Source organism: Hyperolius riggenbachi, chromosome 4, assembly GCF_040937935.1.
Source record: "Hyperolius riggenbachi isolate aHypRig1 chromosome 4, aHypRig1.pri, whole genome shotgun sequence".
NCBI lineage: Eukaryota > Metazoa > Chordata > Amphibia > Anura > Hyperoliidae > Hyperolius > Hyperolius riggenbachi.
This window is the reverse complement of record NC_090649.1, coordinates 60,343,454-60,368,810: the sequence shown is the minus strand read 5'-3', so window position 1 is coordinate 60,368,810 and position 25,357 is coordinate 60,343,454. Positions and strand designations below refer to the sequence as shown.

The 25,357-nt window shown below is 47.4% G+C and overlaps 1 protein-coding gene across 1 annotated transcript in view; it reads right to left on the bottom strand.

Annotated features, from left to right (window-relative positions):
* The window catches only part of PBK (PDZ binding kinase), a 45,200-nt gene extending 21,549 nt beyond the window's left edge, over window positions 1–23,651 (bottom strand). Inside the window, exon 1 of the mRNA XM_068280110.1 lies at window positions 23,570–23,651. The gene's annotated coding sequence lies outside the window, so the exon portion shown is untranslated. The remainder of the gene's footprint in view (window positions 1–23,569) is intronic.
* Between the last annotated feature and the right edge of the window lie 1,706 nt (window positions 23,652–25,357).

Genomic DNA, 25,357 nt, shown 5'->3' with positions numbered 1-25,357 from the left:
AATGAGGTTGGTCCAGCACCTGCATAGTACCCCCCCCCCCCCAAAAAAAAAAAATCCTGGAGCCGCAACTGCTGCTGTTTAAGCTCTTTTGAAGACTCAGAAGACACTGGTAGTGTTGAGGTGCGTAGATGCTGTGGTTGGCCAAGAAAATTCAATACAGCAGATAAAACCGACATCATGCTTACTCCCCTTCAACATCAGAAGATGTCTATAAGAACCATCAGCTCACAAGTTTCAGAAACTTGTGGGACCCAGGCACACACATCTTCTGTCTAGAGAAGTCTGGTCAGAAGAGGTCTGTATGGCGGAATTGTGATTAAAATGCATGCGAAACGCAGTGCAAACGCAACTAAACGCATATTAACGCACATAATAACATGTGCTCTAATGCATTTCTATGTTCAAAAATGCACATGTGTTAATGCATGCGTTGGATGCGATTTGTAGCATGAATAAGCCCCTAAGACCAACAGGGTAGACTCCAGACAGCCCGACCCCCATTTTTAAAATTTCCGACAGCTAAGGTATCCTTTAACCTCCCTGGCGGTCTAATAAAACCTCCAGGGGGCAGCACAGCACTTTAAATTTTTTTTTTAATCATGTAGCTAGCCTAGCGCTAGCTACATGATAGCCACTGTGTAGCAGCATCCCCCCACCCCCTCCGATCGCCTCTGGCGATCAGCGCAAACAGGAAATCCCGTTCAGAACGGGATTTCCTGTTTGGCTATCCCTGTCGCCATGGCGACGATCGGCATGGACGTCATCGACGTCGTGACGTCATCGGGAGTCCCGATCCACCCCTCAGTGCTGCCTGGCGCTGATAGGCCAGGCTGCACAAGGGGTCTGGGGGGGGCGGTGCGGTGGGTAGCGGCGAACAGGTGCGGATCGGCGGCGATCGGGACGTACACACAGCTAGCAGAGTGGTTAAACCAGGGAAGTTAAAGCCCCTTCCTATTATAATATCCAGTTATAGTGCTATATGCTATAGTTACGGTAGTTTTTCCACTATATAATAGTCTAATGTCCCTAACATAGTTGACCAATCTGGAGGAATGTCAGTTATCCTGCTAGTATGACAGGACACCGAAACATGGACAGAACCTACAGACTCCATGCAGAGAATAACCTCAGAATCTGAATCTCGGACCTTAGCGCTGCAAGGCAAGCGTGCTAACCATTAAGCCACCATGCTGCCCACTAGAGAGATCTGTAGGTATTTGAACTTTGCGAGAGGAAAACAAAAGCAGCAATAAAAATAAGGCTCTAAAGGTAGCCATACATGTAGCAATGTATGGGCAGATTCGACCAAGAGACAAATCTCTCTCTGATCGAATCTTATAAGAGAGAGATCTGTCAGCTGCTCATACACTGCAGGCCGATTCTGGATGAATTTCAGCATGAAATCGATCTGGATTCGGCCTTGTGCACCGCCTTGACGCTGTGTAATGTAATGTGTCCCAAGGTGCCAAAGTGTATACATTACCTCTCCGTGGCCTCCACTTGTCTCCCGCTGGCTTCTGGGATTCCTCTTCTCTATACACACACCCCACATGGTTTCCTAGTGAGGGCGTGTGTGTGTGACATCATACATGCACCCTTGGGTTACAAATAAAACCAAACAGTGTAGTTCCACCCCTAATTAGATACCAACTTCACAACCAACAAAATGGGGCTTTAAGTGAACAATATTAGTCTTTTAATTCTTCTCATCAAAAAATGGTCTTCACAGTTGCGGACACACAGGTAAACACAGTTTCCAGAAATCCAAATCACAAACAAGAACGACTGCCTGACACGTGTTTCACGATCAAGGATCGCTTCCTCAGAGGCATACAGTACACATGTACATCACATATGGACCCAAGTATAACTAGAGACCGCAATCTGTAAAGTTGTAAAGACCAGAGCACCTGGACAGCGTCCACAGCGCACCACCGACTCCACTCGTGTTCTTGTTTGTGATTTGGATTTCTGAAAACTGTGTTTACCTGTGTGTCCGCAACTGTGAAGACCATTTTTTGATGAGAAGAATTAAAAGACTAATATTGTTCACTTAAAGCCCCATTTTGTTGGTTGTGAAGTTGGTATACATGCACCCTTACCAGGAAACCACGTGGGATGTATGCGTATGGAGAAGAGGAAACCCGGAAGCCAGCGGGGGTCAAGCCGCAGAGGGGTAATGTATACTTTACATGGGGCACGGGAGGACATTACATTACACAGCGGTGAGGCCGCGAATGGTTGCGTCGATCATCGGGAAATTGCACGCTGTTCCCGCCACACACCTAAACAACCAACTTTGGCCCGACATCTTGCAGCATGCGCGATCGACAATCCGACCAATTTCTGGCCGGTAATTGGTCACTTTGTTGGTTGGGCATGCACTTGGCGGCACCGATTTTCATCCAGTTCGATTATAATAATCGAATTGGATGTTCGATCGGCCACCAAGTCGCCTGATGTATGGCCACCTTAACGTTTCCATGTTCTACTGAAAGCTGAAACAATGCCTAAAGCTCCGCTTTACTTTGGGTTTTCTGGCAACTCTCAGTGTTTCACAAAGTATTTCCCAGTCAGCTCTCAGTGTTTCACAAAGTATTTCCCAGTCAGCTCTCAGTGTTTCACAAAGTATTTCCCAGTCAGCTCTCAGTGTTTCACAAAGTATTTCTCAGTCAGCTCTCAGTGTTTCACAAAGTATTTCCCAGTCAGCTCTCAGTGTTTCACAAAGTATTTCCCAGTCAGCTCTCAGTGTTTCACAAAGTATTTCCCAGTCAGCTCTCCGTGTTTCACAAAGTATTTCCCAGTCAGCTCTCAGTGTTTCACAAAGTATTTCCCAGTCAGTCATTGCTGCTTTATTGCTGCTTTATTCCCTCATACCTCATTCATTTTGTCATTCTGCATACATATGTAGTCCGGCTTGTCATCGTCACGTTTCCTCAGATGCTTTCAGCTGATAATATAATGCATACAGTGTGATCTGAGGTTTCCAAGTCATGCAGTATATTGGAAGTGAACATGTAGCTGAAGACAGTCACATTTACCTGTGATGAGACATAATAGTGTCACCATGCAGGAGCTGGGATCTCACAGGCTGGCAGCTAAAAAGGGCTCACGCAGCCGGACGGTAATAAGAGTCATGCATAGAGCACAATGTGCCGTATTTTTCAGCATATAGGATGCTCCAGACTATAAGACGCACCTAGGGCAGAAACCAGGGAAAAAATATACTAAACCTGATGTGTCCATGGTTCAGGAGCATCTTGTAGATGTTCTCCTTCAATTATTGTACCTTCTGTGTCCCCATGTGTCCTCTTCTTCCACCCATGTGTCCCCCTCTGTCCCCCATGTGTGTCCTTCTGTCCCCCGCTGACCCTGTGTCCTCCTCCGCTTCCCTGTGTATAATTATAAGCAGCGGCAGCACGGCTCACCTCAAGCAGCGGCGATCAGAGACCTTTGCTATAGCTCACTGCTCCTCTAGTGCCTGCTTCTGCTGATCGCGTCATCAGCAGATGCCGGCACTAGGGGATCCGTGAAGGAGAGGAGAGGTCTCTGATCGTCTCTGGAGCCGATGAATGAGGTGAGCCATGCTGACACTACTTATAATTATACACAGGGAAGCGTAGGAAACACGGAGTCCCCGACATCGCCGCGGGTCAGCAGTTCGTATCGGCGGATGTACATAAGTTGAGGACTCTGTGTATTTGGCATATAAGACACAGTGACTTTTTCTCCCCATTTTTGGGGGAGAAAAGGTGCATCTTATAAGCCGAAAAATATGGTAATTAGCAGCGCTGGGGGGCATTATATCGATAATTATTGCTTTCCGTAGCATTCATCGTTCATTATTATCGGCATGTAATTGGTCGCATCATCGATCAGGCATGCTCTTGGCGGCACCGATTTTCATCCGATTCTATCTTAATTATCGAATCAGATGGTCGGTCGCCCACCAAGTCGAGTAATCAATGGCCACCTATCGGCAAAAGAATCGTCTAGACTGATAAAATACCTTAGCTACAAGAATAGCAAAACCTGTGGTTGAGATAATGGTGGATCCAGTTATATTGTCACCTCACGCTGACAGAACCCGCTCCATACTCTCAATGGACAGCTCATAAATAGAGGCATACTTCATGAAAACAATGCCGGATGACATCACGTTCTGCAAGGCATAGCGCTATTCCTTATCTATCATATCTAATACATTAGCTGGCAGGTTTGTCTCCCGCAGCAGGCCTGTGTGATGACCCTCAACTAATCCTGGCGAAAAACTCTTCAGCATGTGTGAGATGAAGCCAGTAACTTGCCGTATGACTGAGGAATTGCAAACAGATGGCTGGAGATGCAAGCGATACTTCACTGATTGCTCTCCGAATAATTGAGAATTCCACGTGCTGCATCTTGTCGTAGAGGGAAGACAATCAAGGCCGCAGACCTATTTATATGGGATGAGGTCTGACTGCAAAATTGTTGCAGGATCCTACGACACAATCACAATGGTGCCACTGTAAAACTTCAGGCTTAAAGGGGAACTGAAGTAAGAGGTATACGGAGGCTGCCATATTTATTTCCTTTTAATCAATACCAGTTGCCTGGCAGACCTGCTGATCCTCTGCCTCTAATACTATTAACCATAGCCCCTGAACAAGCATGCAGCAGATCAGGTGTTTCAGACTTTAAAGTCAGATCTGACAAGACTAGCTGCATGCTTGTTTCTGGTGTTATTCGGATACTCTTGCAGAGAAATAGACCAGCAGGGCTGCCAGGCAACTGGTATTGATTAAAAGGAAACAAATATGGCAGCCTCCGTATACCTCTTACTTCAGTTCTCCTTTAAAGGGACCCTGAGCAGTGCATCCAAAATGAAAAAATTGCACTTAAAGAGACTCAGTAGTAGTAAACGAGTAGTTACAGGCAGCACCCAACCATCTAGATGCGACGTGCTATTGGTCGTTGTCCCTCTGTCTCCAGGAAAAGCAAGCAGAAACTCCAAGAGAAGAGACCCAGCACCGTCTTCAAGTGTATTATAAGCTCTTTTATTTATTTAAAGCATAAAAAAGACAAAAAGGGCAAGTCTGTGCGACGTTTCGAGAGGAGACTACATCTATATACTCCAATGGTCATTTTAAAATGATTGGATTATATAAATAGATGTAGTTCCCCATCAGGTCCTCTGCCAGATGGGAGGGCCTACAAGCAGGAACTTAGCCTGATTGGTTGATGACAGGGCGTCCAGACCATTTTGATTGGCTCCCTAGTGAAGCAAGGACTATTTAAGGCTGATTGTGTTTCATGTATTCAGAGGGCTTGTCAGCTTGAGAAAGAGAGGAGTCGCCTCTCGAAACGGCGCACAGACTTGCCCTTTTTGTCTTTTTGATGCTTTAAATAAATAAAAGAGCTTATAATACACTTGAAGACGGTGCTGGGTGACCTGGGTCTCTTCACTTGAGGTGCGTACACACATGCGACTATAGTCGTTTGAAACGATCGTTCCCCGATCTTTACCAATGACGATCGTTACAAAAAACGAACCACCGACTATTAAGGCAAACGATGAACGAGCCAAATCGCTACAAAAGAAAGTTCTGTCTCGGCGGATTTTAACCAACGACGATCGTTTGCAAAAGTAGTACATCGTTGGTAACGGTCGTTCGTACTAGGCTTGACATGCGCATTTCACAATTTCTCCGTGAAACTTCTCATTTTTATGCGCAGGCGCAATAGTTGCTTTATGTGATGTAACGTTAGTTCTAACGATCAGATCGTTACACACCTTTTAAAACTAACTTTACTTAGGTCGTTCTTTCATCAATTAAAAGTTCGTTCGTCGTTCTCAACGAACGATCGTTGTCGCATGTGTGTACGTAGCATTGGAGTTTCTTAAAAAGACTCAGAGACGACAGACAGCCCAGCTCTGATACTTACCCGGGGCTTCCTCCCGCCCCATAAACACGTCTAAGTCCCACGCCGTCCTCCGGCGGTCTGCCGTTCAGCCGCTGTGAGCTCCGTTACCAGGCCCAGTGACGTCTTCCGGGTCTACTGCCCATGCGCGGGAGGTCTGTGCATGCGCAGTAGACCCTGACTGGTATCAACTGAGCCCAGTAACAGAGCTCACCACAGCTGAAAGGCAGACCGCAGGAGGACGGCGTGGGACTTAGACGTGTTTATGGGGCAGGAGGAAGCCCCGGGTAAGTATCAGAGCTGGGCTGTCTGTCGTCTCTGAGTCTCTTTAAAGAGGAACTGTCGCGAAAATCTTACAATTTAAAACACATACAAATAAGAAGTACATTTCTCCCAGTGTAAAATGAGCCATAAATTACTTTTCTCCTATGTTCCAGCCATTTACAGTAAGTAGTAGAAATCTGCCATTACCAAAAGATTTTGGACTAGCCCATCTTCTCATAGGGGGGGTTCTCAGGGTTTTCTTTATTTTTAAAAGCACTTAGTGAATGGCAGTTGCTCCGACCAACTGCCAAAACAGTGCACAGCGAGCAGGGAGGCTGGCCAGCACCTTTGCATAAATCTTTTTCAGGCCTGGTGCACACCAAAAACCGCTAGCAGATCCGCAAAACGCTAGCGGATTTTGAAGCGTTTTTTTCTTATTATTATGAAGCGTTTTGCTAGCGTTTTGCGGTTTTGTGTAGCTTTTTTTGTGTATCAGATTACAGATCACAGATATTGTTACAGTAAAGCTGTTACTGAACAGCTAGTGTAACAAAAACGCCTGGAAAACCGCTCTGATCTGGCATTTTATCAAGCGTTTTGCGTTTTTCCTATATTTAACATTGGAGGCAGAAAAGCCTCCTAAATCCAAAAAATGCTTCAGCCCGGGAGTATGCGTTTCAGCAAAACGCCTACCGCTCTGGTGTGCACCAGCCCATTGAAATACCCAAGCGTTTCCACATCCGCAAGCGGTTCTAAAAATGCTACCAAAACCGCTCGGTGTGCACTAGGCCTCAGGGAGTGTCTTTATAAAGAATAAAGGCCATGCTGAGAATACCCCATGAAGAAATGGACTAACCCAAAATCTGTCGGTAATGTCAGATTTCTACTACCTACTGTAAGTGACAGCAACATAGGAGAGAAGTAATTTATGGCTCATTTTACTCAGGAAGAAACGTACTTCCTATTTGTATATGTTTTAAATTTTAAGATTTTCGTGACAGTTCCTCTTTAAGGTCCCTCAGTGTCCTCTGGGTCCCCTCTGAGGTCCTGCTGGTGGCTCCATTAAGCTGGTGACTTCGGCTGAAGTCATGAGCAACCGCGCACCTGACCTTATCACCATAAGCCTCCTGCGCATGCACGGTTCTCAAAAGACTGAACCGCGCTTGACAGGAAGTACAGCACACAGGCCGTGTCGCACCAACCATTTTACCTTCTCCATGTACTATGAGGGTTTACGTGCACACTCTGCTCATAGTATTCAATGTATGATGACCCTCATATTACATGGAGGTGGTAAAATTGGTTGGTGATTAGCCAATCATAATTAAGGCTCTGTTCACATCTAAAATTGAAATTGCAAACGCAAGCGTTTTGCAATTTTATGCGCAATTTTTTTAGCGCCTCCCGGCTCTCCACTGTGCGCTGTGGTTTTATTTAAAACCACCTTTCTAAGCGCTTTTTCAGAGCAATTTTTTTATTCACTCCCTGATGCAAGTCAGGAAGTGAACTCATTGAACCGGAAAAGAATAAATACAATGGATTTATTCTTAAAAACACAAACGCAATCGCTGCACAAAGCGATTTTGTGAGCGTTTTTCCTATACCTTCCATTGAGGCAAAATCGCCTTGGTCCAGGCACCACTTATCTGAGTGGATTGGAAACAAACCACTCAGATGTGAACTCTTTCATAGGGAATCATTGCACAAGCGCTTTCAGGGCGATTTCGAAAGTCGCCTGCGCTTGAAAAAATGCCAAAAACGCCCTAGGGTACTTATCCGTTAGCCGGGCGCATCCGGCAGGTGGCGCTTATTACTATTCCCCCTCCAGGCCGACATAGATAGTAGGGAAAGATGTAACTCTGGTGGAGTTTTGTCGCCACCTGCCGGATGCGCCCGGCTAACGGATAAGTACCCGCCCTAGATTTGAACGAGCCCTGAAAGTGAGCATCAGGCTTAAAGAGAACCCGAGGTGGCCTTGTATTACGTAAGTGGGGCACAGAGGCTGGTTGGGCACACTAACACCAGCCTCTGTTGCCCCATCGTGTGTGTCAAAGACCCCCCTGCTCGCCGCTATACCCCCGCAGAGCTGGCGACACGCAGCGTGTCGCCAGCACAATGTTTACTCTAGCGCTGTCTGTCAGCGCCGCTCCGCCGCCTCCTCCGCATCGCCGCTACCCGCCCTCGTCCCTTCCCTCCCGCTGATTGGAGGGAAGGGACGAGGGCGGGTAGCGGCGATGCGGAGGAGGCGTGGGAGCGGCGCTGACAGACAGCGATAGAGTAAACATTGTGCTGGCGACGCGCTGCGTGTCGCCAGCACTGCGGGGAGTTTAGCGGCGAGCAGGGGGGTCTTTGACACACACGATGGGGCAACAGAGGCTGGTGTTAGTGTGCCCAACCAGCCTCTGTGCCCCACTTACGTAATACAAGGCCACCTCGGGTTCTCTTTAACAGTTGACCATTTAGTAGCAAGGAAATTTCACAAATGGGCCTATTATCGCGCAGGTGGCTGGAATTCAGTGAGCTCCTGACAGCGACCCATTCTTTCACAAAAGTTTGTAGAAGTAGATTGCATACATAGGGCCATATGTAATTCATTTTTTTCACCTGAGTTTTCTCCTAGGTGATAATTTTAAACTTATAATTTTAATAGTACTTTTTCACCTACTTTTTGGTACTTTTTTAGTTGAAAAGTTCTGTAAAGTTATTTTAAATCGAAGATGAAACATTATCTCCTAGGAGAAAACTCAGGTGAAGATGTGAATTGCATATGGGCAATGGGTGCTTGATTTATTCAGCTGTTGCCATGGAAGTAATTGAGACACCTGAACTCAGTGATTTAAAGGGATGTCCCAATATGTTTGAGGCTGGGTGCACACATAACATAGCGTGAAAGGCTGGGTTTTATGTCATGTTTTATGTTAATGTTGGGTGCGTTTTTACTGCGTTTTTGGTGCGTTTCCGATGCGTTTTTAATTCATTTTACGTGCCTTTTAATGCGTTTGCGGTTTGCATATACAAAACGCATATGCGTTTTTCATGCGTTTTTATATTTCCATTTATGCAAATCACTAGGAAGACAACAGGAAGCGGAAATACAGCATAGAAAAAATGTTTTGGGTAAAAAACGCATATAAAAATGCATGGAAAACGCATACCATTGCGTCCCCATTGACTTTCATTATGTGCGTTTTTGATGCGTTTATGAATATTATGCAAGAAAACCTACATTTTTAAAAACGCAGGTTTGAAAACACATTTAAAAACGCATATGCATTTTTTATATGCTTTTTTTTCCTGCAGCCCATTGACTTCCATTAGCGGCAAAAACGAAGCGTTTTACACAACGCTAGTGTTTCTGCTATGTGTGAACCTAGCCTGACAGTATACAGATGGATAGTGCAAAGAGTTTTCTATTTACAAGAGTTGTCCTTTAAGACCTCCTTTATACATTCTTGCTTCGAAGCATAATTAAAGGAGAACTGTAGTGAGAGGTATATGGAGGCTGCCATATTTATTTCCTTTTAAGCAATACCAGTTGCCTGGCAGCCCTGCTGGTCTGTTTGGCTAAAAAAAGTGTCTGAATCACACCAGAAACAAGCATGCAGCTAATCTTGTCAGATCTGTCAAAATTGTCAGAAAAACCTGATCTGCTGCATGCTTGTTCAGGGTCTATGGCTGAAAGTATTAGAGGCAGAGGATCAGCAGGATAGCCAGGCAACTGGTATTGCTTAAATGGAAACAAATATGGCAGCCTCCATATCCCTCTCACTACAGTTCTCCTTTAATACCTCCCTTTAATTAGCTGATGCTTTCCATATGTTCCTGTACCATAATGGTTTATCTCAGGGATGGAGCGCACAGCTCGTAGATCATGCTGAAAAACACCCCGGTGTGACATGAATCTCATGGACATGGTGAGTTAATGGTTTGCCAGTGCAGGGAGCACGATGAATAACACGGGCAGCTCTGCATGCTCAGTCACTGGCTGTAATCGGGGTGTGTGGTGAGAGAGGCAGCTCTGCATGCTCAGTCACTGGCTGTAATCGGGGTGTGTGGTGAGAGAGGCAGCTCTGCATGCTCAGTCACTGGCTGTAATCGGGGTGTGTGGTGAGAGAGGCAGCTCTGCATGCTCAGTCACTGGCTGTAATCGGGGTGTGTGGGAAGAGAGGCAGCTCTGCATGCTCAGTCACTGGCTGTAATCGGGGTGTGTGGTGAGAGAGGCAGCTCTGCATGCTCAGTCACTGGCTGTAATCGGGGTGTGTGGTGAGAGAGGCAGCTCTGCATGCTCAGTCACTGGCTGTAATCGGGGTGTGTGGTGAGAGAGGCAGCTCTGCATGCTCAGTCACTGGCTGTAATCGGGGTGTGTGGTGAGAGAGGCAGCTCTGCATGCTCAGTCACTGGCTGTAATCGGGGTGTGTGGGAAGAGAGGCAGCTCTGCATGCTCAGTCACTGGCTGTAATCGGGGTGTGTGGTGAGAGAGGCAGCTCTGCATGCTCAGTCACTGGCTGTAATCGGGGTGTGTGGTGAGAGAGGCAGCTCTGCAGCCTCCCATATGATCTCTTGTAAAGCTGACTTGGGAGACACCGGGATGTTGCTTTTCGGTGCCAATATATTAGTACAATAAGATCTTTGCATGGCCTACTAGTGCAGAGATGGACAAACTTGTTGGCTGTCTGGGGATGGGCCAAAAAGGGATGTAAAATTTGACAGTGGGGCTGAACTAGTTTAGGTAGTAGTACTGGAAGCTAATTGTGTCTGTAGTCTTGGTTCGACCTCAGGTAGCTGACGTGCCACCCCCCAGTATAGGTAGATAGATGTGCCCACAGTTTAAGTAAGCCCCTGCCCCAGTTTAGGTAGCTAGGTTTACCCCAGTATCAAGTAGCCCCCTCTGCCAGTATATGTAGCCAGGTGTGCCCCTAGTATTAGGCAGCCCCCTTCCCCAACTTAGGTAGCCAGCTGTGCCCTCAGTATGCTGGTTCAGACGGACGTCTGTGTGGCGTCGCGTCTGGGGGCGTTGCGGCGGCTGCCCGGTCAGGCTTTCGGTCGCGTTCCGATGTGGTCGCATTTTTATTCCCCCCAGGGGAACATTAGCCGTCGCGGTTGGCCGCTCCCTGGAAGCAACATGTCGCTTCCAGGGGCAGCTCGAACGCTAACGAAAATCGGGACCTGAACGCCGCGTTCGGGTAAAAGCACGCAAAAGCTCAGTGTAAATGCTCCCATTCACGTTCCGAACGCTTGCGGTAAACGCTCCGCAAGCGTCCGTCTGAACCAGCCCTTAGGCAGGCAGACCTCCTCCCCTGTTTAGGTAGTCAGCTGTGCCCCCAGTATTAGGCTGTCCTCGTCCCCAGTTTAGGTAGCCAACTGTTCCCCCAGTATTAGGCAGCCCGCTCCTCAGTTTAGGTAGCCAACTGTGCCCCCTCCCCCCGTATTATGCAGACCCCCTCTGCAGTTTAGGTAACCAGCTGTGCCCCCGGTAATAGGCAGGCCCCCTCCCCAGTTTAGGTAGCCAGCTGTGCCCCCCCAATATTAGGCAGGCCCCCTCCCCAGCTTAGGTAGCCAGCTCCCCCCCCCCCCCCCGTATTAGGCAGACCCCCTCCTCAGTTTAAGTAGCCAACTGTTCCCCCAGTATTAGGCAGCCCGCTCCTCAGTTTAGGTAGCCAGTTATAACCCCCCCCCTCCCAGTATTATGCTGACCCCCTCTGCAGTTTAGGTAACCAGCTGTGCCCCCAGTATTAGGCAGGCCCCCTCCCCAGCTAAGGTAGCCGGCTGTGCTCCCGGTATTAGGCAGGCCCCCTCCCCAGCCTAAGTAGGCAGCTGTGCCCACAGTACTAGACAGACTCCCTCCCGAGTTTAGGTAGCCAGGTGTGCCCTAGTATTAGCACCCCCCACTAGATTAGGTAACCAGCTTTTCCTTCAGTATTATGCTGCCAGCTCCCCAGTTTAGTTAGTCAGCTTTGCCTCCGGTATTGGGCAGTATTAGGCAGCCCCCTCCCCGCTGGCAGTACTTTGCCCATGGTTGTATTAGCGCCAAAAGTGAACCTAAAGGCTGACGCTTAGCATCCGGTCACCATGGTTACTTACAGTGCTGCGCGTGGAGAGCGGTGATATTCGCTGCTGGATCGCGGACCTGTGAGTAACGCGGAAGGGGCAGGGGAGCACAGGTCAGCCCAGCCCGAGGCCCCTGCAGAAGGTGAGGCCCCAGGCCACTGCTTGCAGCTAGCGGCTGCCCTGCGTATGCTTGCCTGAAGAGGTGAGTTTTCAGATTGCTCCTAAAAAGGTTAAGCGTGAGTGAGTGGCGGATATGTTATGGGAGGGTGTTCCAGAGAAGGGGAGAGGCTCAAGAGAAGTTTTGTAAGCTGGTGTGAGAAGAGGTGACCAGAGAAGAAGACAGGGATGTTTGTCACAATCAGATACATTTTTATATGAGTTTTTATTTAGGCATCGGGAAGAATCACCCAGCAGTCCAACTACACTGCCTAAATGTAACATATTAAAAAAGCAAGATCCTCTTTTTGGATAATTGTTGCTTGGATATAATTATGTGGCCAAAGAATGAGGTCACCTGACTACCTGAACATACTGAATGACAACAAGGTTATTCCATCAGTGAATTTCTTCTTCCCTGATGGCACGGGCATATTCCAAGATGACAACGCCAGGATTCATCGGGCTCAAATTGTGAAAGAGTGGTTTAGGGAGCATGAGACATCATTTTCACACATGGATTGGCCACCTCAGAGTCCAGACCTCAACCCCACTGAGAATCTTTGAGATGCTGCTGGAGAAGAATTTGCGCAGCGGTCCAGCTCCCCCATCATCTTTTTCTTGGCAAAAAATTACTGCAAATCTGGATGGAAATAACTGGGACATTTCAGAAGCACATCAAAATAATGCCACACTGAATGTGTGCCGTAATCAAAGTTAAAAGCGGTCCAACTAAATATTACATTGTGTACGTCCAGCTGCAGAGAATATATTTATAGGACCAGTTTATTAATCTTTACAGTAAAAATAAGAAATAAGGAATGCAGGCAAGTTCTTAGTAGGGCTGGTACTATATATACTATTTTGACCTGTAAAACATAAGAAAAAAACTAGTTGTTTAGTAAAATATTGCCATTTTCTAGTGAACAATCTAACCTTTTAGAAATAAGTCCCACTTGTTCCCTTTTAGAAAAACTATTTTCCGTACTCTCCAGTTATAAACCTTATTTTCCACCACTAGAGGGCACTGTTGGGTAAGATTATAAGGTCTGAACCGTTTCTCATGAGTTTGGCGTGCACAGCCAGCGTGTTGTAATATTGGCCCCAATAGTGCTATTAATTGGAAAACGATTGCACAAGTCTCGCAATATTTTTATGTGCTTAAACTGAGTTTTATTTACAGCATTAAAAATTGCTGAATGATATTTTTGTTCCTTAAATATTTGCATATCTCGTGTCAGGATCTGACATTTATTGTGGGACTCTGTGGGCGGCAAAGATTGCAAATGTATTAATCAGTTACTAAGGGACTGCTCAGCTGGAACTAAATGTTCAGCCTATCTAAACACTTTGCACAACTAAGGACCACTGCCGAGTTATAGATTGCATTCAGTAGATCGTGTCCATATCAGCTCTGACCCAGGGCCAGCCCGAGGCAGAGGCTCAAGAGGCGCCAGCCTGTGGGGGCGGAGCCATAAGGGTGGCCTGTGTCCCCCTCCCTCCCCGGGCCATGGCAGAGTTGCCAGCAGTGTACCTTGTATTACGCAGTTAGCACGACCCACGGTACATGATTGAAAAGAGCATTACTGTGGTAAAGTGCATTACACAACAACAACAACAACTAACATTTGTAGAGCGCTTTTCTCCCATGGGACTCAAAGCGCATAAGCATGGATTACACTACTTGCATAACGCATGCGACCATAATCACGAATGTGACGGAAACCCTGACTGCTGTCCCTCTAAAGTTTTATGCCCCCAGTGCCAGTGCAGTTATTCTTTACCTGTCTGCCGCCTGCACTAAGCATCTGAACCCTATTTCTGCATTTGGATCCCGCATGACTACCAGCATGTGTGGCGTCCCACGTGCTATAATGCCAGGAACCATGAGGGGGCGCAAATGCAGAAGTACAATGAGGACACTCAGGGCGGACAGGTAAAGTATAACTGTATGGGGAGGGGGGACATAAAACATGAGAGGGCAGCAAGGTGGCGTAACAAGGCCGATTGCTGAAAGATTTTGTACTGAAATCGATCGGGAATTGTCCTGCGGTTAAAATAAAATCGCCAGATGTATGCCCACCTTAAAGTGTACCAAAGACTACAGATTTTAAAGACTCTATACTTACTCGGGGCTTCCTCCAGCCCCATAAGCACGGATGCGTCCTGCTGTCTGTCACAACTCACAAGTACCAAGCACTAACAAGCACCTGGCCAATGCAGGAGAGCAGCTAACAGGGGGTGGCTTTACTGCCTGTCAGCTGCTGGTCTGAAAGAGGCCTGACTAGTTGCAAGGGAAAGGGCCGCCATCAGAAACTTTGGGTCTGGGCCCCCCCTCCCTTGGCCCACCCACTGGTTGCTGTGCCCGCTCACTAGCCACCCCACCCCATGTCTGTGTGCGAAGTATGCTGCGGTAAAAAATGTGCATGGCTCCGACACTGAAAAAGCGGCATGCACAGCGTGATGCGGCAAAAAGTGGGCGTGACCATGGCATATTGTGGGTGGAGCAAAATACTAGCAAAATACAGGTAATCCCTGGTTAACAAATGATGATAGGGACTTGTAGGTCCGTTCGTATCCTTTATCTGTTCTCTTTTGTCCCCCTCTTTTCTTCCTGTGCCTCTTTTGTCCCCCTCTGTCTCACTTCAGTTTGTGCCTCTTTTGTGTCCCTCTGTGTGACCTCATGTTCCCGTCTCATCTCTTTTCTTCTTGTGCCTCTTTTGTGCACCTCTGTTCCCCGTGTCTCTTTCATCCCCCTGTGTTACCTCTTATCCCCTTCTGGCTCAGCTCCTCCCCCTGCCCTAGCCAGGTATAGGTGCCCCCAGTATAGGTATCCAGACATAGGTACCCCCAGTATAAGTAGCCAGGTATAGGTTCCCCCTGTAAAAGTAGCCAGCTATAGGTGGTGCCCCATATAGGTAGCCTGTTGTAGATGCCTCCAGTATAGGTAGCCTGGTATAGCTGATGCCCCAGTATAGGCTAGCAAGATACAGGTGCCCCAGTATAGGTATTCAACTATAAATGGTGCCCTGGTATAGGTAGCCTGGTATAGTTGCTCCCAGTACAGGTAGCCTGGTATGGGTGGTGCACCAGTATAGGTTAGCCAGGTACAGGTGCCCCCAGTATAGGTAGCAAGCTATAGGCGCCACAGTATAATTAGCCAAGTATAGGTGGTGCCCCCAGTATAGGTAGCCAAGTATAGGTGGTGCCCCAGTATAGGTAGCCAGGTACAGGTGGTGCCCTCAGTAAAGGTAGCCAAGTATAGGTGGTGCCTCAGTATAGGTAGCTACAGGGGCTGGAACCACCTATACCTAGCTAGTAGCCAGGTATAGGTGGTTCCAGCCCCAGTAGAGGTAGCCAGGTATAGGTGATGGCCCAGTATAGGTAGCCTGTAGCCAGATATAGGTGGTGCCCCAGTATAGGTAGCTAGGTATAGGTGGTTCCAGCCCCAGTATAGGTAGCCAGGCATAGGTGGTGGCCCAGTATAGGTAGCCAGGTACAGGTGGTGCCAGCCCCAGTATAGATAGCCAGGTATAGGTAGTGGCCCAGTATAGGTAGCCTGTAGCCAGATATAGGTGGTGCCCCAGTATAGAAAGTCAGCTGTAGCGGGCTCACTCATCTGCTCCCCACGTTCAAGCGCTGATGTCACTCTTCTCACAGTGCTGGAATGCGGTGTGCTGGTTAGTGAGCCACAGGCCCGCAGCCAGCACATGCGGCCCTTCCAGCGCTTTGGGGGGGGGGGGGCAGAAGCCCTGGGCCCCTCACTGCAGTGTCAGTAGTCCCCCCTCTGATGGCTGCCCTGGCCAGGGAGCCTTTTATTTATACTCTGCTGTGCATTGGAAACTTAAAGCATACTTGTGATTAAAAGTAAAAATTCATACATACCTGGGGCTTCCTCCAGCCCCCTTAATCACAAGTTCTCTTTAACCTGCATATTGGGAATAAAAATGATTAGAAATTAGAAATAGCTGGTGCAGGATGCAGTATATGTTTCATCAATGCTCATTGGTAGATTAGCTTTCCTTCAGAACAATGTGATGGAACACATAACTGTAACAGGTTCACTAGTTTAATAAGCCTAAGAGGACCCAGATATTGCTACGACATTTACATGTTTCTGCCCTGCCAATGGCCTTCAGATGTTCAAACAATGTTCAGTATGGACAGGATTTGTATCCTCGGTTTAACTTTTTACTGTTTCAAAGTTGTCTATTGACCACTCGATCCTTATAAAGAAATAGTCATGAATTGTTAGGGTTTGATAGAACATTTTTCTACAGGCACCTGGAGTGCAGTGGTCTTGTCACATATTTGTTTCATGGCTATGTATGATTCAAGCCAGTACATTACTAGGATTGACACTAAATATACTGTATATCCTGCCAGTTAGGGAACCGAGGTGAGAGGGCTATGGAGGCTGACATGTTTGTTTTCTTTTAAATAATGCACATTGCCTGGCAGCCTTGCTGATCCTCTGTCTCTAATACTTTTAGCCATAGCCCATGAACAAGCATGCAGCAGATCAGGAGTTTCTGACATTATTGTCAGATCTGACAAGATTAGCTGCATGCTAATTAGCTGCACTTAAAGAGAATCTGTATTGTTAAAATCACACAAAAGTAAACATACCAGTGCGTTAGGGGACATCTCCTATTACCCTCTGTCACAATTTCGCCGCTCCTCGCCGCATTAAAAGTGGTTAAAAACAGTTTTTAAAAGTTTGTTTATAAACAAACAAAATGGCCACCAAAACAGGAAGTAGGTTGATATACAGTATGTCCACACATAGAAAATACATCCATACACAAGCAGGCTGTATACACCCTTCCTTTTGAATCTCAAGAGATCATTTGTGTGTTTCTTTCCCCCTGCAGCTATCTTCCACTGAAGTGTCAGGCCTTTTCTTCCTGCAGAGTGCAGACAGCTCTGCCTGTATGTAATTCCTCAGTATGTGAAAGCCCAGCCAGCTCAGAGGAGGATTTATCCAGCTTGTAAAAGATAAGAGAGAAGCTGCCCTAATCTAAATAATACACAGGCAGTGTGCAGAGAGGGGCCTGGAGGGGGGAGATGCATCACAAAACCACAACACTGAAGAACTTGGCAGCCTTCCAGACACAGGCTGACAAGTCTGACAAGAGAGAGATAAGTTGATTTATTACAGAGATGGTGATAGTAGAACGTGCTGCAGTAAGCCAGAACACATTAGAATAGCTTTTGGAACTTGTAGGATGATAAAAAACAGGATGCAATTTTTGTTACGGAGTCTCTTTAAAGTGACTCTGTAACAAAAATTACAACGTTTTTTCTACCATCCTACAAGTTCCTAAACCTATTCTAATCTGTTCTGGCTCACTGCAGCACTTTGTACTATCACGGTCTCTGTAATAAATCAATGTATCTTTCCCCTGTCAGACTTGTCGGCCTGTGTCTGGAAGGCTGCCAACTCTTCCGTGCTGGTCTGTTCCTCTATGCACATTCCAGTGTGTGTTTTATTTACATAAGCCAGCAGCTTCTCTGCTATCTTATCAGTGATAGAAGAGAGCTGGATAAAAATCCTCCTCTGTTAGGCTGTGAAAGTAGCTGGCTGACACATACTGAGGAATTACAAACACAGGCACAGGCAGAGCTGTCTGCAGGAAGCCTGTAATGTTCAGTGCATGAGAGAAGAAGGGGACAGAAGGTAAACACACAAATGATCTTTTGAGATTCAAAAGGAAAGCTGTACACAGCCTGCTTGTGTATGGATGTATTTTCTATGTGTGGACATATTGTACATCAATCTATTTCCTGTTTTGGTGGCCATTTTGTTTGTTTATAAACAAACTTTTTAAAACTGTTTTTGACTACTTTACTTTTAATGCGGCGGGGAGCGGCGAAATTGTGACAGAAGGTAATAGGAGATGTCCCCTAACACACTGGTATGTTTACTTTTGTGCGATTTTAACAATACAGATTCTCTTTAATGACTCCAGTGCTGCTGCCGCTGTGCGCGTGCATGTGCATGCTCCCGCGGGTGCACGTGCATCCCCGTGCACGTGAAAATTGTGAAAAAAAACCCACCCCCAAAAAATACACATACTTTTTCAGCCCTGATGAAAAACTGAGTCCCGGATACTAATGTTAAAAATAGCAGCCAACCTCACCCAAAAAAAAAACGGATCCGTCTGCATTTGCAGGGACCCGTTTTCCAAACCTGAACGGAAGGCCCGGAATTGCTGCATTTTTACGGACCACGGATACACAGATGAGTAGTAAAAAGCAATAAGAAAATGCATCTCCATCTCCACAGGCAAAATAGCACCAAAAACTGATGAGAAAACGGATAACCTGAATTTTATTATTGGCCCAAAACCTCCTCTCACTACCTTCCTAATGACAGAGACGTTTTCTGTCCATTTTTTGGGGTAAAAAACTGAACGGAAACTGATGCAAAACTGATGCACTTTTTATGAAAACGGATCAGTTTGCGGTCTGGTGGTACTTCCCCTGATCTTCCCCTGATCCCGGACTGCAGCGTCCGTCCTGCAACCGGGCCTAGTGTGGACCTAGCCTTACTTCCAAACGATATATTGTCACCATACTTTGTACTAGAGACATAATTAAAATCGTGTGATAACCAGGACAAATGGTCAGATAAAATGTGTGGGATTTATGTACAGTAGCAGTGTTTATATTAAAACCATAGGGGATGAAATTGGAGAAATAGTGTATTTTTTTATTTTTTCCTTGTATTTCCCTTTAAAATGCATAGAAAATAAAGTAATTACTGAAATCAAATATCAACCCCAAAAAGCCCAATTTTTGGTGAAAAAAACAAGATATAGATCATTTCATTGTGATTAGTAGTGATTAAGCTATTGGCAAATGAAAGGAATGAGCACTGAAAGGTGAAAATCGCTCTTGTCCGTTAGGGTAAAAACTGCCTTGGGGTGAAAGGGTGGTTAAAGGACTTACGAGGTGAAAAGTTTAAAAAAAGTTCCGTACCTGTGTCTATTTTGTATCCATGGAGGACGCCATCCGCGCCCTCCGTTTACTTCCGCCGGGTCCCCGTTCTGTTACCAGCCCCCAGTCGGCTCCTGACCCCACGGCCTAGGTCTCGTTCCACAAGTAAAATGGCCGCCAGAGCTTGCTGGCTCCTCCCGCTGCATCCTCGCTACAGGCTATCTCCTGTGTGTGGATCGGGGGGGCCCTAGAGCTGCGCAGCCACACTCGTGTCTATGCAGACTGCGCAGCCGAGGCAAGCTCATTTTACTTGTGGAACGAGAGCCCGACCCGGGCCGTGGGGTTGGGAGCTGACCGGGGGCCGGTAACAGAGCGGGGACCCGGCGGAAGTAAACGGAGTGCGCGGATGGCATCCTCCAAGGATACAAAATAGGCACAGGTACAGAACGTTTTTAAAACTTTTCACCTCGTAAGTCCTTTAATTCTGGTGTTATTCAGACACTACTGTAGCCAAATAGATCAACAGAGCTGCCAGGCAACTGTATCGTTTAAAAAAGGAAATAAATATGGCAGCCTCCATATATCTCTCGCTTCAGTTGTCCTTTAAAGAGACACTGAAACGAGAATAAATCTTGTTTCAGAGCTTATATTTAGCAGGGGCATGTGTGCCCCTGCTAAAACGCCGCTATCCCGCGACTAAACAGGGGTCCCTTACCTCCCAAATCCCCCCCTGCAAAATCTACGACCAACTTGGTCGTAGATTTTGCTGCTGCTGGAGGCAGGGCTAACGGCTGCAGCCCTGCCTCTCAGCGTCGTCTATCAGCGGCGCATCGCCGCCTCTCCCCCGCCCCTCTCAGCGAAGGAAGACTGAGAGGGGCGGGGGAGAGGCAGAGATACGCGCTGACAGACGTGCGTGGGGCAGGGCTGCGGCCATTAGCCATGCCTCAATGCGGAAGTGATCCTCCGCTGCATGGAGGGGATTTGGGAGGTAAGGGACCACCGTTTAGCTGCGGGATAGCGGCGTTTTAGCAGGGGCACACATGCCCCTGCTGAATATAAGCACTGAAGCGAGATTTATTCTCGCTTCAGTGTCTCTTTAAAGCATGTCTCCACTGGCTGATGTTGCCTCTCAGAGCATCAGTGAGTGATTGCTGGCATGAAGCACATGTTTCACGGCAGTCAGATGTTGCCCGAGAGAGGTGGCCACTGGGGTAGACTTCACATATGGCAAAGGTGAACATGATGGGATTTGTTTGTGCGTGACCGCCGGCACTCACAAACTTTTTGTACCGTAATGTCCAGCGTGGCCGGTAAACTAAGTGGTCAGCTGGCTAACAGTGATGGAGTTTGCCGCTGCAAATACATTCAGAAACACGCGTTTCATGTTGAGATTGATTGATTGCATGCACATGTGTTCACCAAACTGCACTATACCAGGTTCACCAATCACTACCAGCAACATGGTATGAATACCCACTTTACGGTAAGTTTCCTAGTTTCAGCCTCGGTAACACTTCCTATATCTATAGATTGCTATATATTAGTATGTAGCCCCGCCCTCCCAGTTATGTCACAGCATAGGCTATTTAGCTATGCAGAATTCTCCCCCAGAGCATGCTGGGAGACCAGGTTTTATTTGCACTGGCTTCGGAACTCTCAATAAACTTTTTACAGAGCCGCACCTGATAGGACTAAAGATGTCGCCATCTGTGATAAATTCCAGAATGGAAATCAGGGAGAGGAAATATTTTACAGCGTGCAAACACTGACTAAATAATCTATAAATAAATGTTAAAAAAAAAAAAAAAAGAAGCATTTTTATTCATTACATTATTTCCACTAGAGTTCCCTTTGAAGCTGCTGATGTTATGAGGCCATCTTCATATTTGCTGTTTGCACAGCTATTGATAGAATTGGTCCACTCATGAGTTACACTGTATGGTTTTTCATGCATGTAGAGGGAAAGTCTATAGCACAGCAGTGGCGGCTCCAGGAAATTTTTTTAGGGGGTGCTATGCAGGTGCTGGACCAATTTCCGGGGGAGCTGACGGCAAAAATGGGTGCGGTTACAACCTGCGGCGCGCGAAGCGCGCCGCGGCGAAAAAATGGGCGTGGTCATGACCGGATGAGGGCGGGGCTAACTGTAATTTAAAGTGAACCCAGGGTGAGAGTGATATGGTGGCTGCCATATTTATTTCCTTTTAAACAATACTAGTTGCCTGGCAGCCCTGCTGATCTATTTGGCTGTAGTAGTGAACTGAATTACACCTGAAACAAGCCATGCAGCTAATCTTGTCAGTTCTGACAATATTGTCAGAAACCCCTGACCTGCTGCATGCTTGTTCAGGGTCTATGGTTGAAAGAATAAGAGGCAGAGGACCAGCACGGCAGCCAGGCAACTGGTATTGCTTAAAGGGAGATAAATATGGCAGCCTCAATATTATTCTCACCTCGGGTTCCCTTTAAGGGCCCGTTCAGATCACAAATGCGGATGGCCATGCGTGCAGAACGCAATGCGTACGAACGCATGGCCATCCGCGATTGTGTGCGTTGCGTGGCTGATCCCATCACTGAAAAGTGAATGGGACAGCCACGCGTTTTAGCAAAATCTGCGTGCAGCATGCGTTCCCGGACCGCACAGGTCCGGAACGCATTCAGTGTGAACATCATACATTGCACTCTATGCAATGTCTGATGTCGTGCGTATCGGCCACCTGCACGCGTTTCCAAAACGCGGCTGGAAACGCGTGCAGTGTGAACGGGCCCTTAAAGTGCAACGCAAAGACAGAGGGCCCAAGTTTTGGTGACCCTTTTCCCAGAAAATTCACATAATTGTGCAGGTTTTCTCAAGAAAATACACGTAATATGAGCAGATTTTAACAAAAAACACGTCCAATGACCCCAATATGCACAATCGGTGGCAGATATGGCCCCAATATGCACAATCGGTGGCAGATATGGCCCCAATATGCACAATCGGTGGCAGATATGGCCCCAATATGCACAATCGGTGGCAGATATGGCCCCAATATGCACAATCGGTGGCAGATATGGCCCCAATATGCACAATCGGTGGCAGATATGGCCCCAATATGCACAATCGGTGGCAGATATGGCCCCAATATGCACAATCGGTGGCAGATATGGCCCCAATATGCACAATCGGTGGCAGATATGGCCCCAATATGCACAATCGGTGGCAGATATGGCCCCAATATGCACAATCGGTGGCAGATATGGCCCCAATATGCACAATCGGTGGCAGATATGGCCCCAATATGCACAATCGGTGGCAGATATGGCCCCAATATGCACAATCGTTATCAGATATGGCCCCAATATGCACAATCGTTATCAGATATGGCCCCAATATGCACAATCGTTATCAGATATGGCCCCAATATGCACAATAGGTAGCAGATATGACCCCAATATGCACAATCGGTAGCAGATATGACCCCAATATGCACAATCGGTAGCAGATATGACCCCAATATGCACAATCGGTAGCAGATATGACCCCAATATGCACAATCGGTAGCAGATATGACCCCAATATGCACAATCGGTAGCAGATATGACTCCAATATGCACAATCGGTAGCAGATATGACCCCAATATGCACAATCGGTAGCAGAAATGACCCCAATATGCACAATCGGTAGCAGAAATGACCCCAATATGCACAATCGGTAGCAGAAATGACCCCAATATGCACAATCGGTAGCAGAAATTACCCCAATATGCACAATCGGTAGCAGAAATTACCCCAATATGCACAATCGGTAGCAGAAATTACCCCAATATGCACAATCGGTAGCAGAAATGACCCCAATATGCACAATCCGTAGCAGAAATGACCCCAATATGCACAATCCGTAGCAGAAATGACCCCAATATGCACAATCCGTAGCAGATATGACCCCAATATGCACAATCCGTAGCAGATATGACCCCAATATGCACAATCCGTAGCAGATATGACCCCAATATGCACAATCCGTAGCAGAAATGACCCCAATATGCACAATCCGTAGCAGAAATGACCCCAATATGCACAATCGGTGGCAGATATGGTCCCAATATGCACAATCCGTAGCAGATATGACCCCAATATGCACAATCCGTAGCAGATATGACCCCAATATGCACAATCCGTAGCAGATATGACCCCAATATGCACAATCCGTAGCAGATATGACCCCAATATGCACAATCAGCATCACCTGAAAAAGAAAAGAAAAACCCATTTACTCACCTACAGCCAGAAGACCTTCTTTCCCGACCTCCTGTCCCGAGTCCCGACCTCATTGTGGCGCGCAGCGCCCGCGCGCCCACGATCCTCTTCCTTCCCGACGTCACGACGAGACTTCCTGCCTGCATGCAGAGAGCAGGGCTACGGGAAAATGGCCGCCCGAAGTCTGCAGAACAGGGCTCCGGGCGGCCATCTTACCGTAGCCCTGCCTGCTGCTCCGTGCTGCCGCTGTGTGAACTGACTTGGCGTCTTTTAGACGCCTGAAGTCAGTTCACTCCAGGGGGTGCTTTGGGGGTGCTTGGACAATTCTAGGGGGTGCTCGAGCACCCCCAAGCACCCCCCTGGCGCCGCCCCACTGGTCAGTGAGCTCATTTTAATCCATAATAATGGAAAGGGGCTTGAGCCATCAGCACTGTAATGGGTTAGCCAGCCCAGTTCTATGTATTGTGTTGGAAAGCCCATCACTAGAAATTGTCCGTTATCTCCCTGGCGGTAACCCAAGTCAGGCTCGGGGTAGAAAAAAGAAGCTCAGCACTAGAAAATTGTCCATAGCTTTCTTGGTGGTAACCCCGAGTCAGACTTGGTATGGAAAAAAGCCAGGCACGCTAATCCCAAGCCTGACTCGAGGTAGCCAGATGGTGATTTCACTATAGGGTTACAGCGCCACCCGGATAATGGAGGGAGAATTGCAGAGCTGGATTCCAGGGTGGTAAGTGCAGGAGCTGCTGCAGATCTCTCCTCGGTATGATTTTTTTCTGGATTTTAGGGTCTAAAAGTGTGCAAAAAATTTGCTGATTTTAGACCCTAAAATCTGGAAATAATCATACTGGCAGGGAGGTTAAAAGATATCTGAGGCAATTGTAAAATCTATCTTTACTTACTTGGGGCTTCTTCCAGCCCCTAGAGGTCATGTGTTTCCCTTGCCGCAGCTCCGGTCCTCTCCCGGGTCCCTCTGGCCACCTTTGAGGATTGCCTAACCCCGATGGGCCTGCGTCTTCTGAGCCTGCACGGGCGTGCCCTCGTCACTGGAAGCGTACTGCGCACCTGGAAGAAGTAAAGATAGATTTTACAACTCGCCTCGGATATCCTTTAACCACTTGAGGACCTCAGTGTTAAACACCCCTAAAGACCAGGCCATTTTTTGCTTAATTGGCCACTGCAGCTTTAACCTCCTTGCCGGTTGTCCCGAGCTCAGCTCGGGGTAACCTGCGCAGGAGGATTTCTCAGGCCCCGCTGGGCCGATGTGCATATTTTTTTTCCTTTGCCAGCTGCGTGTGGTACGCGATCGCCGCCGCTACCTGCCGATTCGCCGCTACTCGCCGCACCGAGCCGCCCCCCCCAGACCCCTGCGCAGCCTGGCCAGGCAGCGCTTAGGGGTGAATCGGGATTCCCTCTGACGTCCCGACGTCCATAACGTCGGTGATGTCATCCCACCCCGTTGCCATAGCGACCGGGGAAGCCCTGCAGGAAATCCCGTTCTGAACGGGTTTTCCTGCTTACTCTGATCGCCGGAGGCAATCGGAGTGGGTGGGGGGATGCCGCTGCTCAGCGGCTATCATGTAGCTGCGCTGCCTCCTTGCCGGCGGGAATTGGACTGGCAAGGAGGTTAAAGAGGAACTCCAGTGAAAATAATGTAATAAAAAAGTGGTTCATTTTTTTCAATAATTATGATTTAGTCAGTGTTTGCTCATTGTAAAATATTTTAAATCCCTGATTTATATTCTGACATTTATTACATGGTGACATTGTTACTGTTGGCAGGTGATGTAGCTGCTGATTGCTGTTTTGGCA